At 40.8% G+C, this 18532-nt stretch overlaps 1 long non-coding RNA gene across 1 annotated transcript in view; it reads right to left on the reverse strand.

Annotated features, from left to right (window-relative positions):
- Positions 1-4545: 4545 nt before the first annotated feature.
- LOC115267949 (uncharacterized) overlaps positions 4546-18532 on the reverse strand; it is a 407801-nt gene continuing 393814 nt past the window's right edge. Inside the window, exons 4-5 of the long non-coding RNA XR_009998692.1 lie at positions 7641-7789; positions 4546-7535 (exon numbers count right to left, since the gene is read on the reverse strand). This is a non-coding gene — a long non-coding RNA (uncharacterized LOC115267949). The remainder of the gene's footprint in view (positions 7536-7640; positions 7790-18532) is intronic.

The raw sequence follows: 18532 nt of genomic DNA on the forward strand, positions 1-18532 counted from the left end.
AATTGTACCAAATGCAAGCAGTTTGGTCACAGTGATAGCTTTTGCGACAACAAACCCCGTTGTGGCAAATGCAACCAAGCTCATTTGGAGGACTCTTGCACACAGGAAGCGGAAAAATGTAGCTACTGTGGCGGAGATCTACACGACTTGCAAGTTTGCCCGGCTTACAAAAAACGCATTCGAAATGAGAGTCGCTCTATTGTAAGGCGCTCCAAGCAGACCTATGCGGAGATGGTGAAATCTTTTAAAACACCAGATTCCGTGTCTGAATCAGCTGTCCCAGTTGAAAATCCCTATCAGGAGTGTCTTCCGATGATCAGGACGATGGCGAAACTGATGAGGGTGGATCTCTTTCGGAGGTACACGCACCTGGAAAAAAGGAAGTCATCATCTTCCCCGGGATTGCGCCGAAAGGTCTTTTTGAAGTCTTCCCTCAAAAGTTTGCCTAATGTCAAAGGAGACGGGGTAAACTTAAAAACTCCGAAGAATCAGGTTCCTCTAGCTTCAGATCCATGTTGTAGCAAGAACCTGTCGCCCCCGTCTCCGCCTGTTAAATACACTTCAAAGAGAAATAATCGACAAGGTAGCAAGAAAAAAGCTACCAAAGTTCCTCGCAGGTCAAGCAAGCCTCCTAGACCCAAGCGAGGACTGTTTACTTTTAGGGTTTTCGTGGATCGCTTATGTGATGCCCTCAGCCTTCCGGAAACATTTAGAGGCATTATTGATATGTTTATACCTACAGTAGAAGAATATCTTCGGAATCTGACACAATCATGGCCAATCCTTGCTGCGATCATATCTTTCGATGGATAATTCATCAAGTGAGGTACAAGATATGATCACTGTGCTACAGTGGAACTGTCATAGTCTAAAACCTAAATTAGACCTGTTTAAATTTTTGATTCACAACTCTGATTGTGATATATTTGCCCTTTGTGAAACATGGCTTTCTTCTGAAGATGAACTCAACTTCCACGATTTTAACATTATACGCCAGGATCAAGATGACCATTATGGAGCGGTTCTTTAGGGGATCAAAAAGACTTACTCATTTTATAGAATTCCAATCGCGACTCATCCTGGCGTAGAAATCGTCGCTTGCCAAATAAACGTAAATTGTAATGAACTTTGCGTAGCTTCCGTTTACATTCCTCCAAGAATTTCAATTAACCGCCGTCATCTTTGGAACGCGGTTTCTGCACTATCACATCCAGTTTTAATTCTGGGTGATATGAACGCACATGGTACTGGGTGGGGCGAACCATATGACGATAATAGAGCGGCCATTTTCTATGATTTGTGCGACGATTTCAATTTGAACATTTTAAATACAGGTGAAGTGACACGTATTGCATCTGACGGCAAAGAAAGTCGTCTCGACCTATCACTGGGATCAAGTTCACTATTATTCGATTGCTTGTGGAAGGTAATCGAGGATCCTCATGGTAGTGATCACTTACCCATTATAACCACCATAAAGCATAATAGTGAAAGGTCAGACCATCCAATTCTGGTTCCTTTTGACCTCACAAGGAATATCGATTGGCAAAAATATGCAGAAGCGGTATCTTTTGGCATCGAATCATTCAATCCCCTCCCACCTTTGGATGAGTATCGATTCCTGTCTGAACTGATACACAAGAGTGCATTAGAATCACAAAAACGACGTGTTCCAAGTGCAACCTTCAAAAGAAGACCAGCCACACTAGGCTGGGATGATGATTGCACCCAGTTGAATCTTAAAAAATCTGATGCTTTCAAAACTTTTCGTAGGCACGGTACCTCAGATCTTTATCAAGAGTACGCAAAGCTCGAAAGACAGCTGAGAAACCTGCTGAAAGCGAAGAAGCGTAGTTATTGGCGACACTTCATTGAGGGGCTCTCAAGAGAAACTTCAATGACAACGCTTTGGAGAGTGGCTCGCAACATGCGAAACCGCTCTTCTTCTAATGAGAGTGACGAATACTCCAACCGTTGGATATTCAGCTTCGCCAAAAAGGTCTGCCCAGACTCAGTCCCAGCACAACCGATTTCTTGGGAAACATCCCCAAGAGACGGTTCTCTGGACAGACCCTTCACTATGCTGGAACTTTCTATGGCTCTTCTTTCATCAAACAATTCCGCTCCGGGACGCGATATGATCAAGTTCAATCTTCTTAAGAATCTCCCAGATATCGCGAAAAGACGACTACTGGATCTGTTCAACTCATTCCTGGAGAACAACATTGTTCCGCTAGAATGGAGACAGGTCAAAGTAATAGCTATTCAAAAGCCTGGTAAACCAGCGTCTGATCATAATTCATACCGCCCAATTGCTATGTTATCATGTTTAAGGAAATTGTTGGAAAAAATGATCCTATCGCGACTCGACCATTGGGTTGAATCGAATAGCTTGCTTTCAAATACACAGTTCGGGTTTTCCGCAAACTTCAGGAACCTTGTTCGGTTTATGTTGCTGAGCTGGCAGCAATCAATTTCGCTTTGGGGATGATTTCAAACATGCCCGTAGACCATTTCTTCATCTTCTCGGATAGCCTTAGTTCGATTGAGGCACTCCGGTCGATGAATCCTGTAAAACATTCATCTAACTTTCTTACAAAATAAGGGAAGAGATGGGTGCACTGGTCGAAAGATCATACAAGATTACCTTTGTATGGGTCCCATCGCATTGCTCAATTTATGGCAATGAGAAGGCGGACTCTCTCGCAAAGGTGGGCGCACAGGAAGGTGAGATCAATGATAGAAGAATTTCACATGATGAATTTTTCCATTTTGTTCGCCAGAGTTCTCTTCAAAGTTGGCAAAATGATTGGCGAGATGGCCAGCTGGGACGGTGGTTTCATTCCATTATTCCTAATGTTTCTTTGCGAGTGTGGTGGTATGGTCTGGATGTAAGTCGCAATTTCATTCGCGTGATGTCAAGACTTATGTCCAACCATTACTCGCTAGACGCGCATTTACACAGGATAAACCTCGCGTTGAGCAATGTTTGTACTAAGTGCGGTTCCGGTTATGATGACATCGACCACGTAGTTTGGCAATGCCCGGATAATGACGCCTCCAGAGCGCTACTTTTGGATACCCTTGAGGCCTGAGGTAGACAACCCTTTGTTCTTGTGAGAGATGTGTTGGGGACCTGCGATGTCACATACATGGGATGTATTTTCGACTTTCTTCGCTCTGCTGGTATAAAAGTTTAATTTGCTTGTGTTTTCTTCTCCAGTTTTTTTTTCTCTGTTATGTCCTCTTTGTGTTACCAAGCTGCTCCTGGCCATTCGGAAGACCAAGTCCCACAACAAGTTGGTACCAACACCACAAGGCACCGAATACGCTAGCAAGATGCGATTCACCCCCGGAGCAGCAGTGAAACCTTTGGCCCAATCCTTACCCTGTCCATCCCTCAAAATGTGACCTTCTAACCTCGAGCTGCCACGAGTACCCTGGCTTCCACCCATTACTAACAGATATCATTAAAAAGTTATTACTCTGTATAATGTATACTATTAAGTACAAAGAAAGATCCTCGGCTCCGTAAAGCGTTATACGCGATTGAGCCCCAAATAAATGAACTAGATAGAAAAAAATGAAGCTCAGGTGCGCTGGTTTTGTTCATGAAGAGATTTGTGCTTTCTAAATCGTGAGTAGGTGCCAAAGTCGGCCATTGTGGCGGCCATTTTGGCATTCTAACAATTCTGTCCTTAAAGTAATATTCATGTGTGGATATTGTGATTGTGGAAGCTACCGGCGAAAGGACGTAAAGCTTGTGTGGCTTCGTGGTCGTGCGGCTAAGGTCACCAAGCCTTTAGTCGCATCGTGCTAAGGAGCGCGGCCCCCTCTTGCATCCCGCTCATTCTCGTGATTGTTTAGGAGAGTGAGTAAGAAAAAAGAAAAAGCTAGCTACAGTGGTACAGTGGAGAATTTTTCCGTTTGACGAAAAGTTTTCACCGACTCGAGCGGAAATCGAACCTACATTCCGAGGCTTACGAAACGGCTAGACGACTGATGCCTCTATCCGTACGGCCACGAAGCCCACAAATATATATAAATATAATAAACAGTATACGGGGGTAGACAATATGATAGGCACAGGAAAAATTTCAACTAGCTTAACTTTTCAAAAAGTGCATACAATATTCTCAAATTTCCACTGTAAGTTGATCAACTAATTGTGTATTGTCGTCGCGGTTGAAACCCGAAGTTTCCCCACACCCGACAATCGAATTTTCTCAAAATCCATTCGTGAAACCTAACGTCGGACATAGTGCGCTGGACAGCGGACCTGACCCTCTATCCAGCGCACTGTGCCCGACGTACGTCCGACATACGGTTTAGGAGAAAAATCGATTTTCGCGTGTCAAAAATTCCGATTTTCAACTGCACGAACAATATCAGTGGTCCGAATTTGGAAAAGATCCGGCTATTTAGGATAAAGTTAGAAAGAATTCAGAAAAATGTTTTATTATTCTATAGTTAACTTTGAGCTGTTATTTAAAAGGAAATAATATTATGAACACCTTTGTACAAATGGAAATAGGGAGCATGAAGTAAATCATTAGAAAACTGTTCTTCAAAATATCATAATTTAATGTAAAAATACGGAACACAATAAACTGTATTGTGAAAGAAATATGTACTTACAAAATAAATGAATAAAATGAACAAAATGTATTTATGACACATTCTACCGTGACGTTACAATGTTTTGACGCCTTTTCGGCCAGATTTTCCACTATTACGCATAGATACGACCGTAAAGAAAGTGTCTAGTGGTGGCTTGGCAGCTGGAGGCCGGATTTGCGCGCGCTTTGCCTTCGGTACCTCGATTTTTTTTTCATTCGCAATTTTAGTTCGATTGATGGCAGGCAATTATCCGGTGAGTTTGTTCCTTGTTATTCTTTTTCTATGGATTCTATCTCAATTATTATATTAATTGAGTTTTATATCATAGGTGATATTTTGTATTCATATGTTAATAATGTCCTCTTTTTAAATAGTTTTTCATTGACTTTGTATAGTTTGTTACCATGAGTGTCGACTTGGATTTTTGTTCCATTTTGTCACTGTTCGGAATGGCATCTTACAAATTATCGCTGCTGTTAATTGAATTTCACTTTTTTGTGCAATGTCCTAACGACATACTGTTTTCTATGTATCTATCTGTGTATATTTGTTGCATGCGATTTAATGAATAAATATTGAGCGATCACATTACGCGGGTGGTCGATTGTTTGCTTTCCGTGTGAAGCGAACCACATCACTGCACAGTGGCTGATTTCGTCATTTTAGCGCGCTTAATTAATAACTTTTTTACTATGAAGTTTAGCGTCATGGTGTCTTCGGGAAAGTTTTTCACTATAATAAGGAGCTTCTTTTGAGCTTCTGTGAAAAATGATCAATCCCCCTAAAAGTGAGATAAAAAAATTATGTTTTGAATTTTTCAAGATACGAGGTTGGTGTCTTCACAAAAGTTGTAGAAAATGTAGTTTGGAGCAACTTTGCCGAAGACACCAAGTTTGTTACTCCGTTACTTTTCAAGATACGTTACGTTTTCTTTCATCAGCCCCTTGAAAAAGGTTTTTGCGCAATAACTTTCTAAATATTGATTCTACATTTATCTCATGTTCTACAAAGTTATAGATAATGGAAAACACACAACTTTTTCGAATATGACATCTCGCTAATTCCAAAATTAAAATAGTTATAACGGTTTTTATAGTTTTTTGGGCCATATTTCAAGCATATATAACTTAGCTATAGGCAATTATATGCAAATTTCCTTTTACGCATGTGAAAGTACATGTAATTGCCTCTATTAGAAAGCCAAAATCATCAAACTGTAAGAAACTGTAAGATGGTTTTTGTATAGAAACTTACATCCATTTATGTTACTCTTATATGGGATTTATATATATGTTCAACATATTTAGTTGACATTTCATGTCAGCTTGCATTTTTTTTGTTATTGTAAGTGTGTGTTAATATAAAGAAAGGTTTGTGGTGCATTTTGGATCATTCGTGAAGTACGTTACATAAAAACTTACCATCTAATTCTTTTGTCTTACTAACTCAAGTGCTCCAGATGTCCACGAAAAAAGCGAAGGAAGCGCCATTTCTTAAAAAATTCCAAACATGTGCGTGACATATTCTGTCAACGCTCTCACTAGTACATATCTATGACTACATTGGTTATAGTAAATTATAAATCTTATTGCACTTCAAAGTAAGGCTGCTGTTAAATCGTGATCCGACGAAAGAAGTTTCACTTTATGCGTTGCTTTCGTGGACTACGTGAAGCATTGCGCGTTAGTAAGAAAATAGAAGTAGTTGGTGAGTTTTTGTGTAACGTATTTCATGAATAATCCAGAAAACACAACAAACCTTTCTTTATATTAACACACACTTACAATAATAATAAAAATGCAAGCTGACATGAAATGTCAACTAAATATGTTGAACATATATATAAATCCCATATAAGAGTAACATAAATGGATGTAAGTTTCTATACAAAAACCATCTTACAGTTTCTTACAGTTTGATGATTTTGGCTTTCTAATAGAGGCAATTACATGTACTTTCACATGCGTAAAAGGAAATTTGCATATAATTGCCTATAGCTAAGTTATATATGCTTGAAATATGGCCCAAAAAACTATAAAAACCGTTACAACTATTTTAATTTTGGAATTAGCGAGATGTCATATTCGAAAAAGTTGTGTGTTTTTCCATTATCTATAACTTTGTAGAATATGAAATAAATGTAGAATCAATATTTAGAAAGTTATTGCGCAAAAACCTTTTTCAAGGGGCTGATGAAAGAAAACGTAACGTATCTTGAAAAGTAACGGAGTAACAAACTTGGTGTCTTCGGCAAAGTTGCTTCAAACTACATTTTCTACAACTTTTGTGAAGACGCCAACCTCGAATCTTGAAAAATTCAAAAAATAAATTTTCTATCTCACTTTTGGGGGGATGGATCATTTTTCACAGAAGCTCAAAAGAAGCTCCTTATTATAGTGAAAAACTTTCCCGAAGACACCATGACGCTAAACTTCATAGTGAAAAAGTTATTAATTAAGCGCGCTAAAATGGCGAAATCAGCCACTGTGCACTGCAGTCTGCACGGAATGCTTCAACTTCAAAAGATCATATTACTTATCAAAGTGAATACAGACACAACGATACCTTCCCGGCTAACAATCATTCCTTCCTGCAGCCTTTGGTAGAGTCGCAGCGACAAACGCGGTCTTTCACAACAAAGATTGTTACAAATATTCCTTCCCTCTTCCAACCGTACTGCAAGGACGTAGCCGATGCCGTTATTGTACCGTTAAGAGAGCCTCTGAAGCGACAAAACGTTGTAACGTCACGGTAGAATGTGTCTTATAATGTCTGAAACAGTCTTTAAACTTTCGCTACTTTTCTCTGAACACTTGTCGTTGTTGGTTATTGTCTTCCACGGCAATTCTCCTCTCCAGCTCCGCGTCATGCACGCTCTCCACACATCCCCAGTCGCCCGCTTTTCTGTCTCCAATCTGTCAGAATAAAGATATAAGTGAATACAAATGAGGTATGTATTTTTGGAGTTATTGGTGATAGTTAGTAATAGTATTACAGATCCCATACACTTTTCATCTTACCTTCGTTCTGGTTTTCCTGTTTCTTTTCGTCTCAGTCCTTTTTTCCCTGGGCATCTTCTTCTCTCAGTATCAACAGAACAGACCGAAAGAGGATTATGAGAGGTACTACACGCACAAGCAATAAGCAAACGCGCATCAACGCGATGTATCTGAAAAGAAAAGAAGACGATTAATTAGTTAATTCTCTACTTCAACTCCTGAACAATCGATTATACCTACGTTGAAAAATATATTTTTTGCATTTTTATTTTTTAGTTTTTCTCTTTTTACCCTTCTTACACCAATATGAAGAGTATAAATACCGCTTGGAAAATATACTCAGCTCGACGAATTGAGCAAATATCTGTGCGTGTGCGTGTGTGTGTGCGCGTTACAGCAGAGGACACTCAGGCCTTAGTCTAAATCTAAAGTGACCAGATACATTTCACACTGATGCGGGACACAGTACTACATAAATCGAATTGTAAGTTTTTCAGTGATTCAGTGATTTTCAAAAAAAACCTAATTAATCCACCTAGCGGTGATGGTGCCTTTCTCGTGCTTTAAAATATCCTTTCAACTCGAGCGACATGTTGGTGACATTGACATAAATACAAAATGAAAACTGCTTGCTAAATCTTCTCAATATGGTTACATTTTATATTAGCATAACATCCAATATTCAGAAAATATAAGACAACGATCCAAAACTCAAACCAAACAAGTGTCATGAAGCCGCAAAATTTTGAAACGTTATTTTAGATTTTCCGGTCATCATTTTATGACTCCGGATATCTACCCCAACTAAACTAACCGCCATCTTGAACATTGAGACACCATCTTGGATGTTCTGGTATTCATTTTTGGATTCTGCACCTAAAATTACATAAAATAGTCACCGTATTGAATTTTGGCATATCGTTTATGGTTTTCTGGTTACCAGTTTTGGACGAAGAACGGCATTCTTCCCCATTCAAACTATAGTCATATTGCAGACCTTGTGAAACAGTGCACAGCTTGGGTTTTCTGATTACAAATTTTGAATTCTGGACATATTTCCATACAAAATATGCCCATAATGCAAGAATTTAAAATCCTTTCAAATAGGCGCTAACTTGAATACTGGGCCATTATCTTGGATTTTGGGCCGCTATCTTGGATACTCTGGTGGACTCCGAACATATTTCCCATACCAAATACACTTATTTTACATAGTTTTAGAGCTCAAAATTCATTAAAACAGCCGCCATCTTCTGTTGACGCGATCAAATTCTTATATTTCCATTCAACGTTGACCCATCCTGCTATACATTTATACCTTAGGAATCTGGAATGGTACGATTTGATGAGATCGCTTTAGATTTGTCTATATTTTGTTCTCTTTCATATATGAGAACTTGAACCTTTTCGTCACTGTTGTTTATACCTAACGTTTATCAGGCCATTAAAAAAAGCCACGATTTAATTTTTCACATGAACGTTGGTTCTGCTACACAACAGCTAGTCTGTAATGTGATCTAAGGCTATTTTCTTGCTAACAGTTCATTAGATTATAAAAAAATCTGCGATCTGATGTGTCGTATGTATGGGTTTGGTTCATTTTATATTTGGTAATTTCCGGTGGTATACCCGGATCTGATTCCATGACACTACCGGTTGTCCCAATTATGGTCTGAGATTATATTATTGCTAATTCTTCACCTTCACCTAATCACCGCGATTTGATTTATCGCATGAATGGGTTTGATTCACTTTTACTTCTAATCACTTTCGAAGCCACAGCTGAACCCGCAACACTACCGGGAATCTAATGTGGTCTGACCCTATTTTTCCATCAGGTTGTCGATAAGTCGTGATCAGTCTTGTTAGAGATCACAGTCATTTGAACCTTTTCGTCGATATTGGGCCTCCTTTGTCTCCGACATTTGCAACACAAGCAATCAAACTACTGTTCGAAACAAAAATGTCAAACGAATGCACTTCACGACGATAGCGGCTTCAGGAGACGGTTCGGCTTTTGTTATTCCTGTCTTCTTCCATAATAAGAGCTATATTGCCCATCTATGTGTCGCATTCAATGCAACATGCAAGAATAAACTAATATTAACATTCATAATCGGAATTGGCTGAACATCTAAGCGTTAAGCTAGAATTAGACAAATGTCATCGTGTCAGATGACATTAATTTGGCCCTTTCTTATGTTTATTGATCTTCGTTCTACTGCTCGTGTTGTGTTTAAGAGGTAACGGTAGCGCACGAATGTAACAAAGCAAGCTGACACACGACTGCGGTAGCGAAATGAAGGTAGTAAAAAGTGTCGAATGTCGTCAAGACTGGTCGTGATTTGATGTACCGCATCCATGGGTTTGGTTGAATTTTACATTTTACTACCCGGATCTGATTCCGGGTAACTACCGGCTGAACCAAATATGGTCTGACACTATTGTCTTGTTAACTGTTGATCGGTTAACCAAAAACGTTGCAAATTGAAGGTGTCACATACAGGGTTTGACAATTTCGACGGGACTCTCAGAACCAATTCCGGAACACTACCAGTTGTCTCTAGTGTGATCTAAGGCTATTTTCTTGCTAACTGTTCATCAGGTTATCACAAAAGCCACGATTTGATGTGTCACATGCCTGGATTTGGTTTACTTTTATATTTGGCCTCTTCCGGCCACTCAAAACCGATTCCGAAACACTTGCTGGCCTGGTTGCATTAGGTAATCTAAAAAGCCGCTATTTGATGTGACGCATGCACGGGTTTGTTTCTCTTTCAGATTTGACCACTTCGGCGGGAACCCCGGAACCGGTTCTAGAACACTACTGGTTCAGATATGGTCTGAGATGATTTTCCTGCTCATTGTCCATCAGGTTATCGAAAATGCCGTGGTTGGATGTGTCGCAAGCATGGGTTTGGTTCGATTGTGTGTTTTGCCACTTCCAGCGGGACGCCTAGAACCGGTTCCGGAACACTACCGGTTCAGATATGGTCTGAGACTATTTTCCTGCTTACCGCTCATCAGGTCATCGAAAATGCCGTGGTTGGATGTGTCGCAAGCATGGGTTTGGTTCAATAGTGTGTTCCAGCGGCACGCCTAGAACCGGTTCCGGAACACTACCGGTTCAGATATGGTCTGAGATGATTTTCCTGCTCATTGTCCATCGGATCATTGAAAATGTCGTGGTTTGATGTGTCGCATGTATGGGTTTGGTTCAATTGTTTATTTGGCCACTTCCAGCGGGACGCCTAGAACCGGTTCCGGAACACTACCGCTTCAGATATGGTCTGAGACTATTTTCCAGCTTTCCGCTCATCAGGTTATCGAAAATGCCGTGGTTGGATGTGTGGTTCCGGAACACTACCGGTTCAGATATGGTCTGAGAATGTGTTCCTGTTCATTGTCCCCATCAGGTCATCGAAAATGCCGTGGTTTGACGTATCGCATGCATGGGTTTGGTTCAATTGTATTTTGGCCACTTCCAGTGGAACGCCTAGAACCGGTTCCGGAACACTACCGGTTCAGATATGGTCTGAGATGATTTTCCTGCTCATTGTCCATCGGGTCATCGAAAATGCCGTGGTTTGATGTGTCGCATGCATGGGTTTGGTTCAATTGTATATTTGGCCACTTCCGGCGGGACACCCGGAAACGGTTCCGGAACACTACCGGTTCAGATATGGTCTTAGACTATTTTTCTGCTTTTCGCTCATCAGGTTATCGAAAATGCCATGGTTTGAAGTGTCGCATGCATAGGTTTGATGCGTTTTCATATCTGGTCCCTTCCTGGGGTACCGTTCCGGAACACCTAAATGGCCATAACTCCGGAACGGCTGGACCATTCCGAACCATTTTCAATAGGAAACAATGGGACCAGATTCCCCGCCGAATGAACCGTCGGTCGTTAAAACCGGTTGAGGTTTACTGCCAAAAAGTGATGTGAGTTTATTTGTACACACACACACACATACACACATACATACACACATACAGACATCATCTCAATTCGTCGAGCTGAGTTGATTGGTATATGTGACTCGACACTCCGACCCTTCTATCAAAAAGTCATTTTTGGAGTGAACATATAGCCTTCCCAGTACACTTAGTGTACGAGAAAGGCAAAAAGAATCATTTTTTACTATTTTAATTTTTTTGGGATATTTCCGGGACACTTTACAATGCGGGACGACTAGCTTGAAACCGGGACTGTCCCACACAATCCGGGACGTCTAGTCGCTTTACCTTAGTCTGACCGGTAAGGTAAATGTAAGTGAGTTAAATGATTTTCTTTTTAACGTGGAGTAGGGCAAACTGCACCGGATTGATATGAGCGAATCCAGAAATGACCATCCAAATTACAATCACAAACGTTACGTATCGCTAGGTTGTGCTTATCGACTATCAAACAGTGCTCCGAAATAACATCTATTTTCTGTGGAATGCATCATCGCAAATCCGCAGTTCTTCGGCGACCATCAGGATCTGCCTTGATAATCAGCTGGGGTTCCGCACCATTCGTCGTGGGACCGAATTCCAAAAACGATCATTTTGAGGTATATCAATATTTCACATAGAGATTCCACAACAAAAATCTGTGACGCCATCGCTCCGTCAATCTGCTAATGAAGTCCTTCGCAGACGTTATCAGAGTTCTGTAACGGTATATAACAAATTTTACAATAGCTGGTGCTATCGTACATCATTGTGTACAAATGTCTAACGACGATAATGCAAGTGTGTGCATTGTTTGTAACATTATCGAAAACAATCCGTCACGAGTCATCGAGTGTTTACATTGTTCTAGATGTGTTCACTTCAGCTGCAGAAAAATATTTGGTAATGCGGTGGCCAAAGCAAGGAAGAAGCCTTTTTTCTGCTCAGACGAGTGCTTGAACGTCTCCTCAAAAGCCACGCATCCCCAAATAAATTATGCAAACATTTTCGATGAACTCCGCTAGCTAGGTAATGCAATACGTGAAGCAAGACAGGAATCGATCGATATGCGAGGCGTTTTCCAACAAATGCAGCTGCAGCTTAACACCCTGCTAGAGACAAGTAAGCAAATCGAAAAATCACAAATGTTTCTCAGCGAACAATTTGATTCCATTAAAGCTGAACTCGACGTGACGAGGAAGGAGATTGGAGTCCTTAAACGGAAGACTGACACCGTAGTTGGCGACGTCGCTGAGTGGCGTACCAAGCATGAGGCGCTGGTTTCCAGAGTTGAGCTCCTCGAAATGGATTTGGACAGGAATCATCGATTGCTGATTGCTACACACGCAGTTATCTTGGGAGTACCACTACGAGAAAATGAAGACCTTGGGGTGATCATGAATAAAATATGCAGATCCATTCGCTACCCTATCAACAACGAGTCTTTCGTTTCGGTCAAACGACTACATACTAATACTGCAGCCAGCTGTTCACCACCGATTGTCGTCGTTTTCAAGTCCGAATAGGTCAAGAACAAGTTTTTGGAGTGCAAGCGTGTTCATGGTCCTTTGGGGCTGTCCATAAACCACGTGGTCATTTTTTTTGGGAATTCTCAACCTCCCCCCCCCCCCCCGCGTGGTCATTAGTCCATACAAAAATTTTTATTCGTCCATACAAAATGCTCATTGACCGAACCCCCCCCCCCCCCCCCCACCCTCATGACCACGTGGTTCATGGACAGCCCCTTTGCCTGTAACGAACATTGTCGACTGTTTAGACAACTCTGCGCGGAAAATCGCTATCCGTGATGCGTTGACACCGGTTGGACAAGAACTACTGAGGGAAGTAAGACAGCATCAAAGTACCTTTGGCATCAAATACGTATGGCCCGGAAGAAATGGACAAATACTGGTGAAAAGAGCCGATGGAGCAAAGGTAGATCGGATTACCAACAAGCAGCAGTTGCACGAGCAGTACTCCAGTCCGGCAGGGCTTTTTGTCACTATGATCAATCAGTATAAGGTTGTAGTAAAGTAATTTGCCTAAGTGTGGCATTTTTGTAAAGTAGACAACATTCATTATAATGGACAATTATTTTCATAACGATATTGTTGAATTGATGATGATGATGATTGTGTACCCACCATCAGCGCAAGGATTACCTATGGCTGCAGAGTCATACCGGAACGGAATGATCTACCTGATGGTTTGTTGTAGCAGGGTAAGCTAAATTCACTGGAGACCTTCGGAAAACAACATGATAATTGTTATCTCGTGACAAAGTCTGGCCACCCCACGAACATTTGCCCGGAAACCAGTTCATTTAACTTCCTTAGGCTACCCCTCCGAAATCCCCATATATGTCATGTTCAAATATAAAAAGTAATAAGGAACGAACTCACCGGGTAATCCTGACCAGCTGGTTTTCTATGTTTGGCTTTGGTCTCAGCATGCAAACGGTCCAACCATATTAAATGTGCACTCGTTCACACCGCTCGTTGATTCTCCGATCGTCCATCGAAGAATCCGAAAAAAATACATAAGCGAGAATACCCGACGCACTGAAAAACAATCTCTTGGATACTAGCATTTGCGAACTCGGAATAACGACGAACACGAGCACCACGATGCGGGCAATGTGGTCTCTTGCCACCGAGCCATCGTCGATCGTTTACACAAAGTGCGAACAAAAAACACAAAGAAAAATACGAAAACGCGGGAATGACGAAATGCGGCAAGTTTCAGCCTCCGCGCCCTGCTTGTCACTGATAACGATATTGTTGAATTAAACAAAAACCAAATTAATGTAAACCGTCGTTTCAATTTGAGAATCATACAACTAAATATCAGGAGTATGAGTAGTTTAGATAAGCTAGATAAATTAAAAGCATCATTGGCGTCCATTAATGGAAATATTGATGTGGTAGTGATTGGCAAAACCTGGATTAAAGAAAATCATAAAAGTTTATACTCAATCAATGGGTTCAAGAGTGTATATTCATGCCGCCCAGATTTTCCCAAGGTGGTGGACTAGCAGTTTTCGTTAGAAATACAATCGTTCATAGGGAAATACTGAATGAACACGTTGATGGTCTCCATCACATTCATGTCAGACTGGACATTCCTGGCTCACTTTTTGACCTACATGCTTTTTATCGACCTCCATCATATAGTCTCCACGATTTTTTCTCAAGAATTGAAACAGTACTTGCTCGCTCACCTGGTTTGTGTGCCCTTTATGGCCTCGGACGTTATGATACTGCGCCATCTGGTATATTAACTGGTATGTTCATATCACCTACTAGGGCACACAAACCAGGTGAGCGAGCAAGTACTGTTTCAATTCTTGAGAAAAAATCGTGGAGACTATATGATGGAGGTCGATAAAAAGCATGTAGGTCAAAAAGTGAGCCAGGAATGTCCAGTCTGACATGAATGTGATGGAGACCATCAACGGCGCAGTATCATAACGTCCGAGGCCATAAAGTCCCAGGACTTTATGGCGCATTTTTCCGGGGCATAACGTCCGAACTTGCAGATACGCCACGAAGTCCAAGGAAAGAAGGCACATAGGATATTATGACGCATCCAAACTTTTGGACGCTATTTCGCAAAAAAACGCGACTTAATGTCCGGGACTGTATGGCCTCGGACGTTGTGACCCGGCCCCATACCAGATATCTCAATAGTGCAGGATTATAGAAATTTATTGAATTGTTACAATTTTGCTGTTACAAACACTTTTGCTACAAGATTAGTTAGTGATAACATATTGGATCATGTGGTTTGTTCTGAGGCATTGCAATCGTCTGTAATCAACGAAACAATCTTTTGCGACTTTAGTGATCATTGTTTCATAATGTCTACATTCCCTCTCAAAAAACCAGTAACTGAACGGATGCTACAGACTACAATTATCGATAATGCTAGACTTAATAGTGCCTTCCAAGTATCAATGAATGAGATTCCTCCGGGTTCAGCAGAAGAAAAACTCAAATACGTTATAGAAACCTATAGACAACTTTGTGCAAAATTTTCAAAAGTTGTTACTGTTAAAGCAAAAATCAAAGGCGAATGTCCTTGGATGACTTTACATTTATGGAAGTGGTTACGTATAAAAGAAAATTGCCTTAAAGCTGTTCGTAGATGCCCTTCTGATGGTGAAGCACGATTAATGTTAAGCTATGTTTTAAAAAAAGTTCAGAAAGAAAAGGATTTAGCAAAAAGAAATTATTATACTGGATTATTTAACAATGGAAATCAGAGGTCAATGTGGAAAAACCTTAACAATGTTATTGGACGCACCAAAGATTCTTCAGAAGACATCACGTTAAAGATCGATGGACGCAACGAATCATCAGGAGAAGCAGTTGCTAATCACTTAAACGAATTCTTCACTTCCATCGGACCCCAGCTCGCCTCTTCAATCAGCAGCAACATGGACATAAATAAATTCAACACACTGAATCGCCTGCCGAACTCCATTTTCGTGAGCCCAACCACTGAACAAGAAGTAGTTCTCATGATCAAAGACCTCGATGTCAAGAAAAGCCCAGGGTCTGATGGCATCCCTGCGGCTTTCATCAAGAACCATCACCATCTTTTTGCAATTCTTCTAAGAGACACCTTCAACGAATGTTTAGTCACTGGAAATTATCCGGATTGTCTAAAGATAGCAAGAGTAACACCGATATTCAAGTCAGGTGACAGAACGGATGTCAACAACTATCATCCGATATCGGTTCTATCCGTTATTGGCAAGGTGCTGGAGAGAATTCTGGTCGACAGGCTGTCCAGATTTTTTCAGGCTCATCAAATCCTATATAAAAGCCAATTTGGATTCCGAACAGGATCTAGCACTTTAACAGCAGCGCACGAGCTAGTTGATGACATCTATGAAGCCTTTGATAATCGCAGCATTGTTGGAGTGCTTTTCCTAGACCTAAAGAAGGCATTTGATACGATAAACCATGAAGTACTACTTCGTAAACTTGATTACTACGGCGTGAGAGGAACGTGCAACGCTTTAATTCGCAGCTATCTCAGCAATAGATCGCAGTATGTACTTGTTAACAGCACAAAAAGCTCCCTTTCTCCCACAACCGTCGGTGTTCCTCAAGGCAGTAATTTAGGCCCGTTGCTGTTCCTGATATACATAATTGACCTTCCTAACCTTCGACTGCCCGGAAAGCCACGGCTGTTCACAGACGACACTTCGTTGTCTTATAGAGTTCTGACTACATCAGAAGCTATCCACCACATGGAACAAGACATGAAGATGCTGAAAGCGTTCTTCGATGAAAACCTGCTTTCCTTGAACCTCAATAAAACGAAATACATGATATTTCACTCTCGCTGGATGAAGACATCGCCCCATGTCGACCTTATCGTCAATTCTACTAAGATAGATAAAGTAGAATATTTCAAATACCTGGGACTTACATTCGACTCAAATTTGAACTGGAATGACCACATCTCTCGACTGCACAAGGAAATTAGCTCAACATGCGGCATTATATGGAAACTGTCCAAAATATTACCATTACAACAGCGGCTTAGCATGTATTACGCTTTCGTGCATTCAAAACTTTCCTACATGGTATCGATCTGGGGTGCCGCAAATCAAAGCAACTTGCAAAGAATTCAATCTATGCAAAATAGATGTCTTAAGGCCGTGTACAAAAAGCCGCGACTTCACTCAACAGCTGACCTCTACAAAGACTCTGCGTTGTCTATTCTTCCATTGAAAGCACTACGCGACCTACAGTGTCTCAAACAGATTCAGAACTTGTTGCATAACGAAAACGCCCACCACAATTTTATCTTTGAACGAGCTCAACACCGATACTTGACTAGGAATCAGTCTGCACTGTCCCTTCGCAGACAAAATACTGAGACAGGCAAGAAAAAATTTGGCTATTATGGCAAAAAGCTTTTCAATGATATTTCCCCTGACTTGAAAGTGGAGAAAAACTCAATGCGATTCAAAAAAGAGTTACAAATACAATTTAAGGCTAACATTAGTAGATTCTTACTGCGATAAATCGTTTAATCGATAAGTTATCGCAATACAACACCATGAGATGCACAACGCAACTACTTAAAAATACTGCGAAAACCCGGAATAACACGACGGATCAACCGAGACGCACGCAACAAGGCACTTCGAGAGCCCCTGCTCACTCTGGCCCGGCTAACACACCTCGACATCGTATCAACACCGCTATCTGTCGAATTTGCTGCCATCATCGTCGTCTCGGTTGTGTGGATAGAGTTTGGGCAGGGGTCTCTCAGACCGCCTTCTCAGGCAAGTCCGCATTCTTTCGAATCACAACCTCAGTCGACACCAAATAGGAGTCAATATTCGTCAAGCATATCAACTCAACTCAAATTCGTGAAAACCAGAAGTGTCCACCATTCAGTCTAATTAATATTACCTTACCTTACTTATCTTGTTTAGTTAGTTAAGCTTAACTTCAGCGTTATATACGTTTTTGTTGCCTCCTTTAAAGAGCACTATTTAGCTCACTGGAGGCATAATGATTTAGTTATAGTTTAGCCTTAAACCTGTAACTAGGATAGAATTACTTCAATAAACGGGATTTGAAAACTTAAAAAAAAAAAAATTGCTATCTTTCAAATAACAACCGCACTGGATGCGTCATCCAAATAGCATACGGAGCTGAAAAGATGAGATACTCGTTGTTTGTAGTAAACAATGAGTAGCATTTTCTACTTTTGGAGCGTTTTGTGAATGAAGGGTTTTGAGCTTTCGGGAAATGTGGGACACCAATGAGTCTTGATAGAATACCATTTAACCATGACTCTAAACCCGGAACCGGATATGGAGGACCGACATGGGCAACGACACTGGGTATTCCAAAGCCTTAACACACTCTCACATTTTTTAAAACTCTACGACTGGAAATTATTTCAAATGAATTCAATTGCTTTGTTTTACTTGTTTCTATTGTTTT

The sequence above is a fragment of the Aedes albopictus genome, chromosome 3, assembly GCF_035046485.1.
Source record: "Aedes albopictus strain Foshan chromosome 3, AalbF5, whole genome shotgun sequence".
In the NCBI taxonomy this organism is placed as follows: Eukaryota; Metazoa; Arthropoda; class Insecta; order Diptera; family Culicidae; genus Aedes; species Aedes albopictus.